The sequence below is a fragment of the Triticum aestivum genome, chromosome 7D (genome assembly GCF_018294505.1).
Source record: "Triticum aestivum cultivar Chinese Spring chromosome 7D, IWGSC CS RefSeq v2.1, whole genome shotgun sequence".
NCBI lineage: Eukaryota > Viridiplantae > Streptophyta > Magnoliopsida > Poales > Poaceae > Triticum > Triticum aestivum.
Genome location: NC_057814.1, coordinates 55,030,552 through 55,054,812, shown reverse-complemented (window position 1 = coordinate 55,054,812; position 24,261 = coordinate 55,030,552).

Sequence of the window (24,261 nt, the reverse complement as noted above, 5' to 3'; positions counted from 1 at the left end):
GAAATGAGGAAGAATGCAGAGGATTTGAAAGCTATGCAGAGAGATTACATCAAAGAGGTGGAAGCCAGGGGGAAAGTTGAAGCGGACTTGGGGAAAATCTACCTTAAACTGGAAGAGAAGGCTAGACAGAATGCTTTAAGAGCTAAGGAAGAACTGAAAATTGTTGAGCTGGAAAAGGAGAGAAAACATCTACTGGAGGTGGTGAGCAAACAACAGGAGATGCTGGATACCTGTGTGAATAAGATTGAATTCTAGGAAGCTAGGGAGAGAGAGTTAGATGAAATTACTGACAGTGACTTGAAAGGGATTGAAAATAATAAGCAGGAAGAGGGCAATAACACATATCAGGAACCTGTGGATTACAATGCCAGCCAGGAGTCAGTCTCCTTTGGAACCAAACTGTGAATGAAATATGGGGAAGAAGGTGAAGACAAAGAAAATGAGGACACCTCAGAAGAAGCATTAAGGAGGTGTGGCATGTTGGCAGGTAAACAAGATGCAAATATTGAGGAGCTGGCCAAAGAGAGAGTTGCTGCTAAAGACAACTATGGTAATTCTTTTGAATCCCTTCATGATAATTCTTCTTTGCTTTTCATGGCTGATAAGGTGGGGATTGATTTGGGCTGCACTATCCAAATGATTGATCATAACTTAGACATCATTAGGAAAATGGAACAAAGTAGACATGACTTTTATAATCAACAAATGAACAAGGAGGAGGCTTCTAAAACTGATATTGATATAAATCTTATTGATGTGGGAGACGTGGATATTAAGGATTTATGTTCTGATGATGACCACTCAGATTCTAATCTGGAGATGGATTATTACTCTCATCTCAAGAACATTTTTGCAAGTGGTAGAAAAAACAGCTCTGGCTCACCAGGAATGTCCTGTGGGAAGTCAGCTGATAAAATAGGGGGATATAAAAGGTGGAAGAAAAAGAAAACATGATTGGTATGTTTTGGAATGTGAGGGGGATTGGCCCTGATATCAAAAGAAGTTTTATTAGAGATATTATTGTTAGTAAAAAAATTAGATTTTGTGGGCATTCAAGAAACTATTAAGACTGATTTCTCCAGAAATGAACTCCATAATCTATGTGGAGGGAGGAATTTTATTTGGAAATGGGCCCCACCTAGAGGTAGACCAGGGATATTATCAATGAGGAAATTGGGGAGTACTTTGTTAGAATGTTGGTGTTTGATAAGAAAAGCAAGTTTGACTGGAATTTAGTGGTAGTTTATGGTGATGCACAAAAGACTGGAAAAGCTGCTTTTTTAGCAGAATTATCCAGAATGTACCAGAAGAACATCTCCATGCCATGTCTGATTGGTGTAGATTTTAATATAATCAGAAACAACAGTGAGAAAAATAAACCCAGTAGTGATAACCACTGGAGTTTCGTTTTCAATGCTATTATTGAACATGCAGGCTTGAGGGAATTACCTCTGATCGGCAGACACTTTACCTGGGCCAACAATCTAGATGATCCTACATATGAAAAATTAGATAGAATTTTAATTTGCACAGATTGGGAGGAACATTATCCTCTTAGTATTGTTCAAGCTCTGGAAAGAGAGATTTCTGATCATACCCCTCTGATTCTTGACACTGGAGATGTAAGAAATAATAAGAAGCTTTTTAGGTTTGAAAATGCTTGGATGTTAAAAGAAGGCTTTAGAGAATTTGTTACTAAGATTTGGAATGGCCACTTTCAGGGGAATTGCCTAGAGAGATGGCAACACAAAATGAGAATCTTTAGAAAAAAGGTAAAAGGAGATGGATTTTAAATGATGATGCTTGGTATAGAAAAACCAAAAAACAAATTCTTAACGATTTGGATACGATTGACAAAAATGCTGAGAAATTTGGGTTACACACTAATGACAGAGAAGAACAAAAAAGATAAGGGCTCAACTTCAAAACCTGCTTAAACAGGAAGAGATGAAATGGTTGCAAAGATATAAAGATAAAGAAATTAAAGATAGAGATAACAACTCCAAATATTATCATGCTAAGGCCAATGGCAGAAAGAGAAAGAACATCATCCTCTCTCTTGACCAAGAGGAAGGGGTCATAGAAGGGGATGATAACCTTATACAATATATCACAAATTTTTATAAAAAGCTTTTTGGGGAACCTGATATCTCCACTATTAATTTGGGGATACAGGATGCTCCAGGGATCAGTCAGGAGCAAGCTGATCTGCTAACTGAACCCTTCACTATGAAGGAACTTCATGATGTGGTCTTTGGTATCACTAGTAGGAAAAGGGGCTTAGGTCACAGGACAGTTTTCACATTAGCCCCGGTTCAGTCATGAACCGGGACTAATGTGAGCATTGGTCCCGGTTCGTGCGGCCAGGGACCTGCCGGGCCTCGTGGGGGCATTGGTCCCAGTTCGTCCGGACCCTTTGGTCCCGGTTGGTAGGACAAACCGGGACCAATGGGCCACGCTCCTGGCCCACCACCCTTTAGTCCCGGTTCCTACCACAAACCGGGACTAAAGGCCTGGTCCTAGTTGCGCCAGTGTTTAGTCCCACCTCGCCAACCGAAGGGCGCTCACATCAGTTTATAAGGCCGTCCCTATCTGCCTTGTTGAGCTTCTCTTAAAGTGAAAATAGATGCCCTTATACAGGAAATTTGACCTAAATTCATAGTAAATTTCATAGAAATTTATTATGAATTTAGGTTGAATTTTCTCTATAAGCGCATCTATGTTCATTTTTTTATATTTATAAAATAAATAAACCTTAATAAAATAAATAAAACTAAATAAACCTTAATAAAATAAAATAAAATAAACTATAGTAACTACAATAAATAAACCTTAATAAATTAAGCAAAAATAGCAGCAGTAAAATAAATAAAAATAGCAGTAGTAAAATAAATAAAAATAAAATAATTAAAGTAAAATACATAAGTAATTAGAAATAAAATAAATAAGTTTTTTGTTGTAAGTAGAAACAAAACAAAACAAATAAAGCAAAAGAGAAAAAAAAACACGAGCCATCAACTCCATAACCGCCATATCTGGGATAGAGAAGGGCGATCCCTTGGAGTGGGATTCACATACAGTTGCCCGTAACATCTACCATTCGAGCCTAGCAGGTGGAACTCGGATCTGTCAACAGTGTCAAAGCGGCAAATAGTAGGCGGAGGAGAAGCCACCGATGTCATGTGTAGATCCCTTCTAGGTCTTGCGGATCGTGCTATTACAGCAATTTGGTTGGTTGATCCAAAAAAAAGGAATTTGGTTGGTTTTCTTGAAGCCCTAGCTTGTTGTGCCGTCCTATTCTCTCAATGCAATTTAGCAAATGCTACTACAGTACAGTAAAGGGCACAAAGAAAAAGCACGCAGTGAAGGAAAATACCTCCATATCAAAGCTGCTACTTATCTTGTTGGTTATCATGATGTGGATATGTAGAATTTTCTCTAGCCACGACAACAGACATGCATTCATCGAGGGGGTTCACTACAGAACAAAATAAATGCTGACGTTAGTTGTTGAGGGTACGTTTGACATCCCTGAGAGACTAGATAATGAAAAGATGAATCGTCAAACCTGGATGAACAAAGACGCTACCAAGTGGATGAATCTGATGGCCTGTCCTCCCTTGAAGATCATGCGTCCTCCCTTGAAGGCGCCACCAGGGCCATGGACGCCTCATACACCGCCGCCGACGTGTTGTAGTGATGAGGTATCGTGCAGGATCTGACACAGGATCACCTTCAGGCAAGATGAATAGGTCTTCAGGGGCACGACGGCCGGCCACAGCAGGCCCCTGCCATGGACGGCGCCGCCCGAGCCACAGCCGCTCGCCAGCTCGCCTCTGGAGCAGTCCAAGCTTATCCGCGAGCTCGTCCACTAGTGCCCGTCGCCGCCACGACGTCCTGCAGGCTAGAGAACGGCGGTTCGCCGTTCTTATCCACAGCCGCCGTTGGAACCGACTCCGGCCGCCTATATAAGGAGCCCCCGAGTCCGTCCAGTCCCTCAGGCGACCTCAAGCCACCCCACCTAGCACCCCCATAGCAGGCAATCGACCAGGGAGGGTCTTCTTCCCCATCTCCGGCCAGTACAGCCGCCGCCGCCCTCCGGTCCATTCAGTCGCAACCAGAGCCCCCCCCCGTCCGTATAGCACCACCATCCTCCTCCCCTCGACCGTGCGGAGCCGCCCAAACCCTCAGCTGCGTCGGGGAACCACCGTAGGCCAAAGCCCCAAACCTCCCGAAGCTGCCGTCCGCCGCGGAGCTCGCCGCCGACGACTCCCTCCATCCCCGCCACCTCCTCGACCATCGGGAGGACCGCCCCGGCCTGGCGGATCCATCCCCGCCCTCAGGACCCCACGAGGAGCCGCCGTTCGCCGGCGTTGATCGCCGGAGCCCCGCCTTTGTTCGGCCAGAGGAGGAAGGAGGCGGGGGCGACTGGTCAAACCTGACCAGTGGGCCCAAGGGACCCACTGTCAGTGATCCACGAGCCGGTCCACGCGGGTTAAGTGGAGGATCTGACACAGGATCACCTTCAGGCAAGATGAATAGGTCTTCAGGGGCACGACGGCAGCGGCGGCGCCATGGCCGGGACTGGTGACGACGACGGCGGCGAGCGAGCGGGAGGGTGGCGGCGGCTGCGTGCGAGTGGGAGGCCGGAGGATCACCACTCATTGTGCTCGACATATCACTACAAGAAACCTGTTAATCCATGACGGATTTCTAATGACATTTTTGGAAACTCTCATCGATGACCTGGTAAAACCCCACAAGCCCGGTGAAAGCCTGCTAAAGCCCGTCTAACCGTTCCCATATAAAAACTTAACCCTAAATTCCCTCCTCGGCCCCTGCATCGTGTCCCACAGCACGTCGCCACCCCTCGTCCCTCCCACAGCTCGTAAACCTTAATAAAATAAACTATAGTAACTACAATAAATAAACCTTAATAAATTAAGTAAAAATAGCAGCAGTAAAATAAATAAAAATAGCAACAGTAAAATAAATAAAAATAAAATAATTAAAGTAAAATACATAAGTAATTAGAAATAAAATAAATAAGTTTTTTATTGTAAGTAGAAACAAAACAAAACAAATAAAGCAAAAGAGAAAAAAAACAGAGGAAACAAATTATGCCACCTACTGGGCCACCACGGCCTGAATACGACTAGAAACCCATCCATGGGCCAGGATTCAGGCCCGCAGAAGGCCCAGAAGGCCCACAGGCAAATAGTGACAGAATAGGCCCGTAAGCCTGCATTTGAGAGGAGCTCGAAGTGGTCAGCGCAGCTGCGCTTATAAACCACTGTCGAAGCCTCTCGGCTAGCGAGGTGGGACTAAACATCCCACCGCACCGCGCCAGTTCCAGCACAAGGCCTTTGGTCCCGGTTGGTGCCACCAACCGGGACTAAAGGGGGCATTGGTCCCGGTTCGTGGCACCAACCGGGACCAAAGGCCTTTAGTCCCGGTTGGTGCCACCAACCGGGACCAATGAGTTCCCTATATATACCCCATCGCCACAGCAGAGCACTCCAGAGTGCTCTGTTTTTTCTGGCCGGCGAGGGGAGGGCATTTGGGTGCTCTAGCTCACCTCCTATGCACATGAGGTGTTCGATGAAATGTCTGAGCCACACTAGTTAATCTTTGTCCTCTCGAAACTCGACCTCCGAGCTCCATTTTCCCCGAGATTTGTCTAGGTTTAGCGGTCCGTCACGTCCCGTCCCCGTCTTCACCGCCGTCGATCGCCCGCGCCGATCTCGTCGCCAGCACCACCGTGGTGAGCCTCTTGTTCTTATCTTCTTTCTGAAAGGAAAAAATTCTTACTTTAGATAGTTACTTGTCTAATTTTGTTACTTTTATTATTCCTTCTTATTACATAGTGCGATGGTTTTGGTATCCGCCCCCGTCGGCCCTCGTCCTGTCTATGATTCGGATGTGGTATATATTATCTTTTTATAACTATTTGATTCATTTATTGTTTATGACAAATATACCGACCAACGTGACATAGATTTTATTTATCTAGGAGGTGGTTGAACCGGAAATTCTAACCGACCCTATTGTCGAGAGGTTAAATTTAGTTGAAGAAGAAAACAATTACTTGAAGGAAAAAATAAAAAAATTGAGGAGGAGAAGATGATATTGGAGTTGCATGTTGCGGATGTCGTCGATGATCACAAGATCAAGATGGATGCAATGCGCTTGAAGATTAGAAAGATTAGAAAATATGCCATTCATACCGAGGCTTGGTATCATTATGCCGTTGGATCAATTGTTACCTTGGTTGCGATTATGATCGCATTTGTTTTCGCATTGAAATGTTTTACATAGTTTCAATGTATGGTTTAATTAATTAGATGCTCTGGAGAGCTATATATATGTTGTTAGATGAGAACTATGTATGTACTTTGGTTCTAATGTGATGATGAACTTCTATTAATTTGGTCACTTAATTATCTATTCATGATGTTCTGTAATGGTTTTTGACACACTTAATTATATATAATGCACGCAGATGAACCGGCAATGGATGTACGGTGACAGACACACCGCCGAGTACATTAAGGGCGTGCATGATTTTCTCGAAGTGGCTGAGGCAAACAAGCAGAATGGTTTTATGTGTTGTCCATGCCCTATATGTGGGAATACGAAGTCTTACTCTGACCGGAAAATCCTTCACACCCACCTGCTTTACAAGGGTTTCATGCCACACTATAATGTTTGGACGAGGCACGGAGAAATAGGGGTTATGATGGAAGACGGCGAAGAAGAAGAGGAAGATGACAACTATGTGCCCCCTGAATACGGTGATGCTGCAACGGGGGAAGCTGCTGAAGATCAAGAGGAACCAGACGATGTGCCCAATGATGCTGCAAGGGGGGGGGAAGCTACTGAAGATCAAGAGGAACTAGTGCCCGATGATGATGATCTCCGCCGGGTCATAGTCGATGCAAGGACGCAATGCGAAAGTCAAAAGGAGAAGCTGAAGTTCGATCGCATGTTAGAGGATCACAAAAAAGGGTTGTACCCCAATTGCGAAGATGGCAACACAAAGCTCGGTACCGTACTGGAATTGCTGCAGTGGAAGGCAGAGAATGCTGTGCCTAACAAAGGATTTGAGAAGCTATTGAAAATATTGAAGAAGAAGCTTCCAAAGGATAACGAATTGCCCGACAGTACACACGCAGCAAAGAAGGTCGTATGCCCTCTAGGATTGGAGGTGCAGAAGATACATGCATGCCCTAATGACTGCATCCTCTACCGCGGTGCGTACAAGGATCTGAACGCATGCCCGGTATGCGGTGCATTGCGGTATAAGATCAGACGAGATGACCCTGGTGATGTTGACGGCGAGCCCCCCAGGAAGAGGGTTCCTGCGAAGGTGATGTGGTATGCTCCTATAATACCACGGTTGAAACGTCTGTTCAGAAACGAAGAGCATGCCAAGTTGATGCGATGGCACAGTGAGGACCGTAAGAAAGACGGGAAGTTGAGAGCACCCGCTGACGGGTCGCAGTGGAGAAAAATCGAGAGAAAGTACTGGGCTGAGTTTGCAGCTGACCCAAGGAACGTATGGTTTGGTTTAAGCGCGGATGGCATTAATCCTTTCGGGGAGCAGAGCAGCAATCACAGCACCTGGCCCGTGACTCTATGTATGTATAACCTTCCTCCTTGGATGTGCATGAAGCGGAAGTTCATTATGATGCCAGTTCTCATCCAAGGCCCTAAGCAACCCGGCAACGACATTGATGTGTACCTAAGGCCATTAGTTGAAGAACTTTTACAGCTGTGGAATGGAAACGGTGTACGTACGTGGGATGAGCACAAACAGGAGGAATTTAACCTGCACGCGTTGCTGTTTGTAACCATCAACGATTGGCCCGCTCTCAGTAACCTTTCAGGACAGACAAACAAGGGATACCACGCATGCACGCACTGTTTAGATGACACTGAAAGTATATATACCTGGACAAAAGCAGGAAGAATGTGTACCTGGGCCATCGTCGATTTCTTCCGACCAACCATCAATGTCAAAAGAAAGGCAAGCATTTCAAAGGCGAGGCAGATCACCGGAAGAAGCCCGCCATGCGTACCGGTGATCACGTACTTGCTATGGTCAATGATTTACATGTAATCTTTGGAAAGGGTCCCGGCGGACTAGCTGTTCCGAATGACGCTGAGGGACACGCACCCATGTGGAAGAAGAAATCTATATTTTGGGACCTACCCTACTGGAAAGAGCTAGAGGTCCGCTCTTCAATCGACGTGATGCACGTGACGAAGAACCTTTGCGTGAACCTGCTAGGCTTCTTGGGCGTGTATGGGAAGACAAAAGATACACCTGAGGCACGGGAGGACCTGCAACGTTTGCACGAAAAAGACGGCATGCCTCCGAAGCAGTATGAAGGTCCTGCCAGCTACGCTCTTACGAAAGAAGAGAAAGAAATCTTCTTTGAATGCCTGCTCAGTATGAAGGTCCCGACTGGCTTCTCGTCGAATATAAAGGGAATAATAAATATGCCAGAGAAAAAGTTCCAGAACCTAAAGTCTCATGACTGCCATGTGATTATGACGCAACTGCTTCCGGTTGCATTGAGGGGGCTTCTACCGGAAAACGTCCGATTAGCCATTGTGAAGCTATGTGCATTCCTCAATGCAATCTCTCAGAAGGTGATCAATCCAGAAATCATACCAAGGCTAAGGAGTGATGTGGCGCAATGTCTTGTCAGTTTCGAGCTGGTGTTCCCACCATCCTTCTTCAATATCATGACGCACGTCCTAGTTCATCTAGTCGACGAGATTGTCATTCTGGGGCCCGTATTTCTACACAATATGTTTCCCTTTGAGAGGTTCATGGGAGTCCTAAAGAAATATGTCCGTAACCGCGCTAGGCCAGAAGGAAGCATCTCCATGGGCCATCAAACAGAGGATGTCATTGGGTTTTGTGTTGACTTCATTCCTGGCCTTAAGAAGATAAGTCTTCCTAAATCGCGGTATGAGGGGAGACTGACTGGAAAAGGCACGCTTGGAGGGGGGACTCAATAATATGCAGGGACGGATATTCTTGGTCTCAAGCACACTACACAGTTCTACAGAACTCTACCTTGGTGACCCCGTATGTCGATGAACACAAGAACAGTCTGCGCTCCAAACACCCGGAGCAGTGTGACGACTGGATTACATGTGAACACATCAGGACTTTCAGCAGTTGGTTGGAAACACGTCTCAGAGGTGACACCACTGTTTGTGATGAGTTGTACTCGTTGTCCAGGGGACCATCTTCGACTGTATTGACTTACAAAGGATAAAATGGGAATACATTTTACACGATCGCCCAAGATCAAAAGAGCACCAACCAAAACAGCGGTGTCCGCTTTGATGCAGCAACCGAGAGGGGAAAGGACACATATTATGGTTACATAATGGACATATGGGAACTTGACTACGGACATGATTTTAAGGTCCCTTTGTTTAAGTGCAAATGGGTCAATCTGTCAGGAGGCGGGGTACAGGTAGACCCACAGTACGGAATGACAACAGTGGATCTGAACAATCTTGGGTACACTGACGAACCGTTCGTCCTAGCCAATGATGTGGCACAGGTTATCTATGTGAAGGACATGTCTACCAGACCGAGGAAAAGAAAAGATAAGGAAGCGAATACATCATACGATGAGCCAAAGCGGCACATAGTTCTTTCAGGAAAAAGGGACATTGTGGGAGTGGAGGGCAAGACAGACATGTCTGAAGATTATGAAAAGTTTCATGAAATTCCTCCCTTCAAAGTCAAGGCTGACCCAAGCATCCTAATAAACGATGAAGATTATCCATGGTTACGGCGCAATAAGCAAATGACACAAGCGAAGAAAAAGTGAAGACTTTCTCCCGCAACTATTATGATGATACCATGCCAACTTTGTAATAGACGAGTATGATACCATTGTCCGTTTTGTACAAGAAGTGCATCTAGTTTTTGCCGTAACCCTCTCAACTTTCTTGCACATGCTATGTGGATGAAATGATGATACCATGCCAACTTTCAACCTTTTCAGAGTTCATTTGAAATGCTTTTCAATTTTAGGGTCTTATAGCTCAAAATAATTAGTAAATGCATGAAAAATAACAGGCCAAAAATTAAAAATTATGCCACCTACTGGGCCACCACGGCCTGAATACGATTAGAAACCCATCCATGGGCCAGGATTCAGGCCCGCAGAAGGCCCAGTAGGCCCACAGGCATGTACAGAGAGGTTAGGCCCGTAAGCCTGCTTTAGAGAGGAGCTCGACAGCTCAGGCGCACCGCACCTTATAAACAGGTGCGGCTCTCTCTTAGCTAGCGAGGTGGGACTAAACTCACCACCACGCCGCTGTGCAAGGCCATTGGTCCCGGTTGGTGGCACGAACCGGGACCAATTCCACCCTTTGGTCCCTGTTGGTGCCACGAACCGGTACTAATGAGGCTGTGGCCCCACGAGCACCTTTAGTACCTGTTCGTGGCACGAACCGGTACTAGAGTTTCTTACTAGCTAAGCAGTTTTTTAGTCCCACCTCGCTAGCTGAGAGGCACTAGGAGCGGTTTATAAGCCCTGAGTGCAGAGACGATGAAGAAGAGGCGCAATGCTCACGTTGCTTAGCTTCAAGCCTTGAGGAATAAGGTAGACTGCATCGAGCTATGTGCAGTGCAGTCTACACTATTCCGAAAGGCTTGAAGCAAATCAACGCGCATTGCGCCTCTTTTTTATTTTTAATCATTAAAAGCAAAAAGAATTTTCATAAAGAACTTTTTTTGATAGAAACTTTAATAGCAGAAAGAATTATCATAAAGTAAAATAAATAAGTAATTAGAAACAAAATAAAATAAAATAATAAGTTTTTTGTTGTAAGTAGAAACAAAACAAAATAAATATAGCAAAAAAGAAAACAAAAAAACTAAATACAGCAAAAAGAATTTTCATAAAGAACTAATGGCACTAATAGAAAGTTTATATTTTTTCTAAAACTAATGGCACTAACACACAGTTTATAATTTTGCTGACCTAAAAGCAAAAAGAATTAAAAAATAAAGCAAAAAACAAAAGAAAATAAATAATGCAAAAAACAGAACCAAAAAACTGGATTTTTTTAAAAAAAACTGCCACCTATTGGGCCACCACGGCCTGAATACGACTAGAAACCCAACCTGGGCTAGGATTCAGGCCCGCAGAAGGCCCAATAGGCCCACAGACAGCACAGTGTGACATTAGGCCCGTAAGCCTTCATTTGAGAGGAGCTCGAGAGGGCAGCCGCAGTGGGGCTTATAAACCACTCTGAGCCCCTCTCAACTAGCGAGGTGGGACTAAACTTTTGGCCGCGGGCAGCTCAAGGCCTTTGGTCCCGGTTGATGGCACCAACCGGGACCAATGCCCCCCCTTTAGTCCCGGTTGGTGCCACCAACCGGGACCAAAGGCCGCCGCTTCCCGCCCTTTGGGCTGCTGAAAAGGGACCTTTGGTCCCGGTTGGTGGCACCAACCGGGACTACAGGGTGGCATTGGTCCCGGTTGGTGCCACCAACCGGGACCAAAGGTGTGCCTATATAAGCCAACACTTGGGAAATTTTCAGATACCTCACCAGTTGCCCCCGACGCCGCCAGGCTGCCTGTGCTCGCCGTCGCCGCCCGCTCCTCGTCGCCGTCGCCCCGCGCCCTTGCCTCGACGGGTCGCCGCCCGGTGCTCGTCACCGTCGCCCTGCCCCCACGCGTCGCCCCGCCTCGTGCTCCCCTGCTCGCGCGCGCCGCCTCGGCGCCCCGAGCCCCCCTGCCCGGCCCGCGCGTGCTCGCCGGCGCCCTCGCCGCCCCCGCCCCGTCCCGCTCCCGCGCGCCGGCGCCCTCGCCGCCCCCGCCGCCGCCATCGTCCTAGCCGCCCCCGCTGTGAGAGCCGCCGCCCCGGCTCTGTTTTTTTATTAGTTAATTGTTTTTTGATCATATATATATATAATGTATATGTGTATGTATGTGGCTATATGTTTTTGTTCATATGTGGCTATATGTTTTTTATTTTTATTAGTTTAATTTTTTGTTCATATGTGATGTATATGTGTATGTGGCTATAATGTATATGTGAACAAAAAAAATTTGTATGTATGCAGATGTTCAAAATGTATGAATATATATGTCAAAAATGTTTTTTTGTTCATAGAAAGTTTTTTGTTCATATATAGAAAGTTTTTATATATGACAATGGATATATATATTCGATATATATGAGAATGATGATCCACATGGAAAAGTTTTATATATGCAAAATTTACAATTTTAGAAAAGTTTTATATATCTAGCTAGTAAGGGAAGAAGAAGAAAAAGAAGGATAGGAAAGAAGAAAATAAGAAGAGGAAAGAAAGAAGAAGAGGAGAGGAAGAAGAGGAGAAATAAATAAGAAGAGGAAAAAAGAAGAAAAAGAAGAGGAGAAGAAGAAAAAATAGAAAATATTCTATTTTTTCTTCTTCTCCTCTTTTTTTTTTCTTCTTTTTTTTTCTTCAATCCTCTCCTCTATTCCTTTCTTCTTCTCTCCTCTTTTTATTTCTTCTTCGTTTTCTTATGTTTTATCGGGTCTGTCGTCGTCGATATATACCCCTCCCGATAACTTCAACACGAGGGGGGATAACTTCAACACGAGGGGGGGTCGATATACCCCCTCCCCGATAACATTATTTTCCCGTGTATATATGTCGTCGTTGTCGATATAACCCCCTCCTGATAACTTCAACATGTGGGGGGGGGGTCGATATACCCCCTCCCCGATAACATTATTTTCCCGTGTATGTATGTTGTCGGTGTCGATATTACCCCCTCCCGATAACTTCAACACGAGGGGGGATAACTTCAACACGAGGGGGGGTCGATATACCCCCTCCTCGATAACATTATTTTCCCGTGTATGTATGTCGTCGTTGTCGATATAAAACCCCCTCCCGATAACTTCAACACGTGGGGGGGGGGGGGTCGATATACCCCCTCCCCGACAACATTATTTTCCCGTGTATGTATGTCGTCGTTGTCGATATATATAACTCCCTCCCAGATAACTTCGACATGATGGATGGTCGATATGTATACCCCCTCTCGACCGTGATAACTTATACCACGGGAGCACCCCCCGGCCCTCTCACTCGACCAAAACTCTCGAGGACACCCAAACCCTAGAAAAAACGATGTCAGTCTCCTACCCCCTCCCGCCGCGCCCCTACCCTTGAAGCGTTGCCTAGGCCACCCCAAACCCTGAATAAGCTAGGTCTACGTTTGCACTAATATATCCACCTGCTGTCATGTTTGTGTAATAATTGCCATGTTGTAATATTTGCAGAAACAATGGAGCACGGACGAGATGAGCAAGTAGAAGAGGTGTTGGGGGACATAATCTTAGCCGGAGGTGATATCTTGTCGTATCTTAACGACAATGATGGTCTGGAAGAACAGGGTGAAGAAGCAGGCTACGGTGATCGAAGAGTGGAGGAGCAAAAGACATGACGGTGACCCAATGCTGGTGCAAGAAGGAGCCCGTGGTGACGGCTCCGGTGACCGAACAGAGTCCGACCAGGTAAATATATTAGTTAAGCCTGTGCTGACTAGCTAATTGATGCATTCATTGTTTTGGTATGTACACATATTAATTAACACTCGTCTTTCTTCTTTTTTCTAGCCCTCCGGATCGAGCACAACTGCGGTAAAGAGACGAGGCCCGAAGAGAAAGTTGCGCTCGGATGAAAGGTTTGAGATCACAGCAATCGCGCGCGATGGCCAACCGATTGAACCCCTCCGGACAAAGGATGCTTTTGCTGCTCAGTGCGGGGTTCTAGTTAGGGACAAGATCCCGATCAGCATCCACCAATGGTATAAGCCTAAGAAGGAAGACCCTGAGGTGTCTTATGTCAATGATATGCAGAAAGATGATCTTTGGACTGAGCTGAAGGCAAATTTCACCCTACCGCCAGAGGAGGATCCGGAGAAGCCAGTTATAGAGCAATTAATCAAGTCTCATGCTCTTAAGAAGATGGCAGACCTATTCAGGAGGTGGAAGAATGAGCTGAAAATGTTTGTCGACAAAGAAGAGACACCAGAATTCATCGGCCGGTATGAGAAGATCAGAGATCACTGGCCCGCATTTGTAGCCCACAAGACATCGGAAAAGAGTAAGAAGATGTCAGCGACAAACAAGAAGAATACTGCGAAGAAGAAGCTTCACCATCGCGCGGGGTCAGGTGGCTACCTCAAAGCCCGGCCTAAGTGGGCCAAGTCTGAGAGGGATCTGCTTGATAAAGGGATCGGACCAGAGACAATGAACTGGCCAGACCGTTGCCGGACTTGGTTCTTCGGGGCTGGCGGAACCTTGGACCCTGTATCAGGGAGGTGTCGTTGGACGGACGAGCAACTTGCAATACCTTTCAAGAAGCTTAAGCACTATATCGATGCAGCGCAGCAAGGGACGTTCGTTCCAGACAGAGAGAACGACGAGCTCACAATGGCCCTCGGGAATCCTGAGCACCCTGGACAGACATGAGGCATGCCAGGCTCCGTTCCGTGGAAGGCTGGTTTTCCGGACGCGGGCAGTTACAAAACCCAGGAGAGGACGAAAGGGTTCAAGCGCTAGAGGAACGAGACGGCAATCGAGATGCCGAAACTGCCCCCGAAGCTACACCGCCATCTCAGCGGAGAAGCAGCGTGGCTTCCACCGAGCTGCCTCAGCTGGAGCATGCGGCTCCTGCTAGCTACCCCGTGGATGCTATCACGGAGTCTCAACATTGCCACCTTATGGCGGAATGACAGAACTTGAAAGTCAAGGCGGCTGTTGGCTCTGTTTTACCTACTGAACCCGGCGCAACCTACCACTGCCGGCCGATTCCAGAAGGATATGCTAGGGTGATGGTGGATGAAATAACGGAGGGATTTGAGGACCTCCAGCTTGACCACCCTACCGGTGAAGGGGAGACTCGGCTGGGTTTAGCTCTGAAGACTCCATGCCTATGGCGGAAGGAGCTCATCAAGCTTCCGAACTGGATGGCTCCGGCGAGTAAGGGCACTCCGCCTCCTCCTCCGCCTCCTCCTCCGGCGAGTGATCAGGGCACTCAGCCTCCTTCTCCGGCGCGTGGCGGCACTCCGCCTCCTTCTCCGCCAGCGCCGGCGCGCCAGAGCAGCCAGCCTCCTCCTTCTCCGCCTCGTCAGCAAGGGCGGAAGAGACCCGCCGCCGCTGCGGCTGCTCCGGCGCGTCGTAGTCCTTCTCCTCCGCCTCGTAAGCAAGGAAAGAAGACAGCCGCAGCCGCTCCGTCTGCTCTGCCGGCGTCTAGCAGTACAGCTGTCAGAGGCGGGAGGCAATACAGATTCAGTCCTTCTCTGAAGACTCCAGAGAAGTTACCATATGAGAGGACCGAGGAGGAGAACGCGAAGATCGTGCGAGCCGAAGTGAAGAACTTCTTTGAAGGGGTGAAAGCAAAGAAACATCCACCTCCGGAGGAGAAGGTAGATCCGATGAAAGCAAGGCGCACTCTGGCTGCCCTGACAAAACCACCAAAGTCTCCACCGAGAGGCAACTATGAGCGCGTTCTTGCAAAGACATATGCCGAAGCGGAGCGGTCGGGAAGTACTGTCAGTGATAAAAGGATGAAAGAACGACGAGCTGGGAAAAAAATTACCCAGCTCGGCGAACAAGCGAACCAATCGTGCCCCCCGCTCAAGGTGTCAAAAGACATCGTCGCTAATGATCCGAGTATGATGCCCGGTTATAGCAATCTTGGAGATTACCTGCCCGACGATGTACATTATGAAATCATGGAGGTGAACGAACACAAATACCATTACGGGAAGCCTCTCGTCAAAGATGTCAGATCTCTAAGCACGATGATGCGAAGACTACATGATTGGTACATGAAAACCTGCAGAGAGTCTGATGGGATGAGTACTTTGACGCTGAGAGTTAAACCGGAGCATGACCTCGTTGGAATTGAACTGCTGAATGTTCCATTTGAGGATTTCTTCCAGTTTTACAATCAAAAGGCCCTCGATAAAACAACGATCACTTGCTACTGTCTGTAAGTAGTACTACTTCTGTCATTAAGTCTCTCTATATAGGTCAGCTCTTTCATTGCATGTATTTATACTTATCCTCACTATATTATGCAGATTGAAGATCGCCGAATTGAAGAAAAGACAAATCGGTGATATTGGGTTCATTAACACAAATCTCATAGATGCATATACGGTTGAAAAACATCCCAAAGAAGCCGAGGCCAACTTGCTACAATCGTTGGTATTAAATCAAAACAAAGATATAATACTCTTTCCTTACAACTTCAAGTGAGTGTTACTGTCTTGTGCATATTCGGTTTCCCTTATTAGTCCAGGTTATGGTAATGTAATTGATGACTTATGCATGCATGCGCAGCTTCCACTATATTCTCCTAGAGATTAAGCTTGAGCCGGGAGTAGTAACCGTCTTAGACTCGAGACGAAAAGATCCCCAGGACTATGCGAACATGACTCAAATGCTCGAGAAGTAAGTTAAATCGATCATTATCCACCATATCAGCAACTTTGTTCATTTCCTGATATCAAGTAATTGTTTTCTTTGTCTGGCAGGGTTTGGAGAAAATTCACCTCAAAAGCTCCGGGACTGCCGAAGAAGCTGCAATTTAATCACCCGAAAGTAAGTACTATAGTAGCATGTTCCGCGCATCTCCTAGTGATTCAAGCGCTAGTTTCATCAATACCATTTAGCATGCTTGCTTATCAGTTTGATTGACCTCTATTTCTTGTAAAGTGGTTGTGGCAGGAACCCGGGAATAATTACTGTGGATACTACGTTTGCGAGTCCATCCGCTACCATACCTGTGAGCGGGGCTACACTGAAGAACAATATGAAGTGCGTAAGCAATAATATTCACAATTTTATTTTATTACCATCATTTGTGTTGAGTTTCATTTATTCATATATATATATATATATATATGTATTGACCCCCTTCTTCAAATTAGATGTTTCGGAAGCGGGATGAACTCCTAGCAGAAGATCGTATGCGAGAAATTCAAGAGGAATTGGCGGCATTCTTCCTTGACCACGTGATCGCTGAAAACGGAGAATACTATGTGGACCCTGTGTTCCTACAATATAATTAGGAGATTGTATTGTAAGAGATAATTATTGTATATATGTAGCCGGTAGTGTCGGATAGATATACGAGAACTTGTTGTTCGACCAATATCTCGGAGAAGGAGAGGTGGTCGATATCACTTCTCTCTGTATGCATATGTTCATGACGATCTTCTGTTTCCTTCATTTGATTACTAGCTAGCGTGTCTACTCCTCTCCATACGTATATAGTACGTAGCGTCGCCAAGCACGGAGATAAGAGAGGACACTTCTCTCTATTAATTAGCTAGCTAACTCAATATATGGAACACCTAAATTAACCCCCCAAAACCCCTAAACCACCCCCTTTCAAAAAAAACAAAAACCTCAGCTCCTGCCAGGTGCTGACGCGTGGATGCCTATTGGTCCCGGTTGGTGACACCAATCGGGACAAAAGGCCCTGCCTATTGGTCCCGGTTGGTGGCACCAACCGGGACCAAAGGCCCTCCTGCCTGGGCTCCCCGCACCGGCCACGTGGATGGCCTTTAGTCCCGGTTCGTGTAAGAACAGGGACTAAAGGGCTAGGGCATTAGTAACGACCCTTTAGTCCCGGTTCTAGAACCGGGACTAAAGGCCCTTATGAACCGGGGTAAAAGCCCCTTTTCCTACTAGTGCACCGATTGGTTGTGCACCCCCCACCCCTCGTCCCCAGGAGAATATCATGTGCCCCCATACCTTAGATGCTATATGCCGATACAAGTTGCTTGGAGCTTGTAGATCTGAGATATAGCAGCTCACATGATGTCTTAATATGAAACTGGGCAATAAAGCCTAGAAAGGGGTCACTGAGAAGATTGAGAAGAGATGTGCTTGTTGGCAGGGGAGGCTGCTGAATATGGCGGGTAGAGTGACCCTGGTCCAAGCATGCCTGACCAACATTCCTTTGTTCATGATGTCATTTTACCCACTCCCAGTCGGCCCTAGAAAGAAAGCAGACTTTTATAGGGCCAGATTAGTCTGGCAGGAAAATGAGGACAAAAAGAAATATCACCTTGTTAATTGGAAGACATGCTGCCTTCCAAAAAATCAGGGGGGACTGGGGATTCTAAACCTGGAGATTATGAACAAAGCCCTTTTAGCCAAATGGCTTCGGAAATTGGAAACTGAAAATGGTATGTGGGTTGATATTATGAAAAATACATATGTCAGGGGCAAATGCTTATCTGGGATTGAGAGAAAACCTAGAGACTCTCAATTCTGGGGGGGCACTGCTGGGTGTCAAAAAACTATACTTTCAACATGTGAAGAAAAAATTAGGAGATGGTGTGAGCACCACATTTTGGGAAGATTGGTGGGTGGGTTCCAAACCCCTTAAAGATGCCTACCCCAGATTATATAATATTAGCTTTGATCACAATATTTCTGTGGCTGAAGCCATCCAGAAGGGATGGGGGGATTCAAATTTAGACGAACTCTGATTGGAGACCTTATTGACCTTTGGGGTAGTCTGAAATTGAGATGTGAGGAAGTTAGGATGTTTGGGGGTAAGGATCAACCAATGCGGATGTTAACCAAAGATAGAAAGTTTTCAGTGAAGTCTCTTTATGATTTTCTCATTAAAACTGATGTTGGCTTTCCCCAAAAGTTTCTGTGGAAAACCAAAACTTCTGCTAAGATCAAAATGTTTCTTTGGCTGTTGGCTAGGAAGAGCATTCTAACTAAAGATAATTTGACCAGAAGAGGTTGGAAAGGGAATAAAAGTTGTGTCTTCTGTGGAAAGGATGAATCAATTGATCATTTTTTTTTTCTTGCTCTACTGCTAAATTGATGTGGAGCCTGATTAAATGCTCTTTTGATCTTCGAAATATTCCCCAGAACTTGGATAATTGTTTGTTCTCTTGGATCAAAATTTTCCATCAGACACAAAGACATCCGGTGATTGTTGGGGTGGCTGCAATGTTTTGGTCCATCTGGAAATGCAGAAATGATGTGATTTTCAGATCAAATTTTTTGAATGATCCTATGACAATTGTCAGGAAAATGTGCAACTAGATTATTGACTGGTCTATTTTGCAGAAAAAAAACCCATGCTGATGCTGGGAGCAAAAATAATCGAGAGGGTGGCAAATGAAGTTTACAAGGCGTCACAAGGATGGAGGCCTGGGGTGAGAAGACTGGGAGCTGCTGACGACTAGGCAGCTTTAGTTTTCATTCTGGCTTCTATCTAGCTGTCTGCCGCTTGTAATCTTTTCTTTTAGCTAGCTTTTGAACCTGTCTGTCCTGGAGATTTCATTGATGCTGTGAACCTCTACTTTACCATTGGTTTCGTTAATGAAATCGGAGGGAAAACCCCCTCTTTTAATCAAAAAAAGCAACAATTACGCGGGACAGAATCTTTGAACCAGCAGCAGGTCCTAGATACTTCTTCTTCGGCGGCGGAGAGGAGAAGCGGCTGGCGACAGCGTCGTCCGGGAGGAGCGCGACGCCACCGGAGGCATGGAGTTTCTGATGCAGCCGATTAGCAGGTGATGTCGTCGAATCCTTCATCTCCTCTGGCAATGGATCTGGAGCAGGAGAGTGATGTGCACTGACGGATTCTCCCCCCAAAGCTTCACAGGTTCCCAATCCTTGAGGGGATTGTAATCACTAAGCTGGTTTAGGAGGCTGTTATCTTATCTCTTCTTGCTGAAGATTTTTTGTTCGGTGGGCTCTAGAAATTTATGGTTACATGGAGCGCCGTTCGGTCATTGGCATAAAATTGGTCGTGCTTCATTTCAGGAAGGCATTGAAATGCATGATAGATATGGGATTTCCTTCCATCTGTTTTTGGTGTGAGCTAGTATCAGTCTGAAGTCTGAACCCAGAACGAACAGTAGATTAGTAAGCATATTTGATCAAGTTTTATAAGTTTGTAATGGTTAGTAGTTGGCGGAAGTCGATGCGTTGGACAATGCCGCGGGCTTTCTAGTTTACTTGTGTTCAGGTCATTGTCGTTCAGTTGGGCGTGTGTATTTCAGTTCCCTGTGTATTCGGTAATGATGGGCGCGTTCGCTCTGTAGTCGGTAATCATGGGTGCGTTCGTTGCGAACTGTTATATATGGTGCTGCGATCATCGTGCATAGTTTTGAAACTCCTGATTGTAGCATTTGACATTATAATTTCTTCAGGGTCCGGGTTGGATCAGCGGCTCCGGGGCGGACTCCATGTCCGATGCAGGCGTCCGCATTGGAGAATGCAATCAGGAGTTCCGCCGATAATCCAGGAGATGAGGTGACAGTACCTAAACTTGGCACTACCTTTGATTCTCTGGAAGAGGCCTATGACTTTTACAATCTCTACTCGTGGGAGAAGGGATTTGGTATAAGATACGGAAAGAGCCGGTTAAATATCCGGAGGACAAAGTGCATGCAGGAAATTGTTTGTGGTTGCGCGGTAAGTGCTAATGTCTGGCAGTATTTCCTCGAAGATCAATGTGGGGGCTATACTGACGAATGAAATGTGTGTTTATCTCTGCTCTTTTTTACATGCAGGGGAAGCCTGTTTTAGAGAATACACGATCATGCCGATGCAACTGTCCAGCGCTGATCAGATTGCTGAGATTGGAAGACAACGGATGGTACATAGCGGAGCACAGAGAGAAGCACAACCATTCGCTGTCTCCAAACTGTGGGGAGACCATACACTGGCCTTCGCACAAGTGCATAGATGCTTACAGCAAGGATTTGATAAAGCAGTTGAAGCAGAACATTTTTAACCTAAGCAAAATTTACAGCATAATTGGTAGTTTTTTTGGTACGATGGAGGAGGTCCCCTTCACGAAGCGATCATTGAAGACATTATGCGGGAAGTTAGGACCTGAACAGGCAGATGGTGATGTGAGAAAGACAATGGAAGTCTTCAAGGAGTTGGGTGCAAACGATCCACACTTCACGTACCGAGTGCAGACAGACGGGGAAGGGCGGATAAAGGGCCTGATGTGGACCAATGGCAGCAGCCGGTTGCAGTACAGTTTTTTCGGGGATGCGGTTACGTTCAATACGACCTACAGGAGCAGTTTGTACGATATGATGTTCGGTTTGTTTGTGGGTGTAAACAACCATTTCCAGAGTGTGCTCCTGGCCGGGGTGCTGATCAGAGATGAGACTGTCGAAAGCTTGGAGTGGGTTTTTTCAGAGTTCTTACATATGATGGGTGGGGGCTGCTCCGAAAACAATACTAACAGGTAAAAAATATATGGAGCACGTATGTGATGGTTGTGTAACTGATATCGAACTTATTTATGGAAGAGCACATGCCCAACTGATTTTGTATTCTTTATGCAACTGCAGACCAAATTAGAGCTATGGAGGTTGCTGTAAACAATACCATGCCGGACACCGCGCACCGATGGTGCAAGTGGCATGTTCTAATGAAGGCTAAAGAGTCGCTCGGAGCGCTATACACGAAAAATAATGTGTTCCGTGCAGAGTTCCACAAAGTGGTCAATGACATGATAACAATTGAAGAGTTTGAGGAGGCGTGGCGCTTTCTCATTGAGAAGTACAACCTTAGGACACATCCATACATGACCAAGATATACAAGATAAGGCACAAGTGGGTGAAGCCTTATTTCAAAAGTGTTTTCCGTGTAAAGATGACGAGCACGCAGAGGAGTGAGAGCGCGAAGCGCATGCTGAAGAACTATGTACCACCTGGGTGCCCAATGCATTTATTCGTGAAGAAATATATGAGACTTCAGTTCGACCGTGAGTCAGAAGAGAATTACGAGGATAAGAGAACCAGAATTGTAACTTCCTTGACTTAAAATAATTGTTTTGTTCTATCCCAGAATTTCTTAAGGTGTCACGGCAATCATACACAATTTTTTTCATGCAGGGGAGGCCGCTGATGAGAGCCAACTTGGCTATCGAGCGGCATGCTGCAGAGATCTACACACGAGCTATGTTCGAGCGATTTGGACACATACTGTACGAGTTCGAGCGACTTGGCCCAATACCAGAGGGACCAGATGTAAAAACAATGAGACCAACCCAAGGGATAACTCTCGTTGGCATTTTTTTATAGGAGAAACTCCGCGAGCACCGCGCGTCCGAGCCAAGACTCGAACTCAGGTGGGCTGGCAGCAACCTCAGCTACCCAACCAACGGGTCGACGCCCCGTCCTCGAAGGACCAGATGTACAAACGGCCATTTACATACAGGCATTTCAACATGTATATGAATGCAATGGAGTTGGTTCGTCTTGGAGACGCGAGTGTGGATGCGTACAACAAACTCATGTCTCTGTTCATGGCGAATATGCAGGAGATGAAGCCATTCGCCGAAGTTCACGATGGGCTAGGTTTGGAAGATCGAGTACCAGATAATGGAATTGTCGTAGATCAGCTGGAAATCGGTGAGGGCATCGAGCAAGGTTTAATACAGGCACAGCAGGCAGAATTTAGGGATTGTCACAATATCTCTGCTTCAGGATCGATTAATACACTAGCGGGGTTGTCTGATCCGGCTAAAAGAAACAAAGTTGGTCGTCTAACGACCGGGAGGGAGAAAGCACCATATGATGGTCTGAGCAAGCAGCCAAGACTATGCACTATCTACCGGAAGCAAGGTCACAAGCGAACGACGTGCCCTGAAAGGGGCAACGCTCCAAAGCAACCTAGAAGGCCCGGAAGGTGCAAAAATTGTAGCGTCGAAGGTCATCACAGAAACAACTGCACAAAGCCCCTAGATATGAGGATGCCAGACCTTCAGATTTCCTGGTATGATGAGTTGGCAGTTGATGGCTGTTTCCGGGATTTGTTTCCTGGCCAGACTGAGTGCAAGTTGTGACTGAACAATCTGATATTGTTCACAACTATTTAAGCAGTGTGAGGTTTATGCATTTCCTATGGCATTGTGAATTGGTACGTACATAAAGGGGTGGACCCACGTTGATGTGAGTGGGGGGCCATGGCCCCCACTCCAAGGTTTGAAAATCCTGTAGGATTTGGTTGTATTTTTAGAAATACATACTAAAACTCTCTAAATTTATACAAAATGTGCCAAAATATGTCCCCCACTCAAGTATTTTGCCCCCGCTCAAAAAAAATTTTAGGTCCGCCCTCTGCGTACATAAGCCTAGTTTATATCTGTCTGGGTTTGTCTGACGAGGCAGGGATGGGTTTGTGCTGGTTATCAGGCGGTGTGGCTCAACTCAATTTAATTTGGACATGCGGGAAATACGGCCGAAGGGATTCAGTGTTGTAAACGTAGGCAGGCTCCATGCAGAACTATCTGCACAAGTGGTTCAGAAGTTTAAATTTCATGTGGAGAGTGCATTTGTAGGTGGGAATGGACACATGGCATGCCCTTTAGTTACACCTGCAACTTGGTTTTGCAATTTCGAAATTCGAATGAGCTGGGCGGGAATGGAAAGGGCATTGGAATGAGCATCGGGGCCGTCAGATCTGCAGTCCATAGATGATTGTTAGGCCTTGTTCGGAATCCCTCCTCTCCGCTCTGACTCCGCGGAGTTGTGGAGCTCACTTCTAGTTGCTCCGTGAAAATGAGCTAGAGCCTGGTCCGCTCCGGAGCGGAGTGGAGGGAGCGGAGAGGAGGCGAACGCGGCCTTAGATTTCCTGGACCTGCACATATTTTTGGAACTCTTAGGGATGTTTCCTACAAAGTTGTTAAGGCTCGTCCTGAGGCCATTGGATGATATCAGAAACAGATAGGTGAGATGCTAAGATGTGAATGTGCTCTTTTTAGAGGGTTTGGGTAGCATCTCCTATGGCTTGCTCTAAAGTGAAGAAGTTGCAGCCGACACGATTGACAACTTTGAACATATTGAATATTCTTTTGTCAAAAACAAACTAGGACAAGGACATAACTTACATCTAACCTGCAACGCACATCGAGACGAAAATAGACAACTCCGACATTGAATATAATCTAATGGAAGTTGGGCCTTGGATTAATTTGGCCATTCATCACTACTGAGAACGAATTTGTCAAAAAAAAATTGAGTAGTATTTCAAATTTTGACTTGAGTTTCTATAGCATTATTACAGATTTATGTTGTGTCTATTTTTTCACAGTTCTTTACTATAACTTTTTAAAGTGTCATCGGAGGCCTTGTCCACCACTAGCCCCGCCACGTCAGATAACCAGCTCCAAATTAAGCTAGAAAAAAACCCTTCCG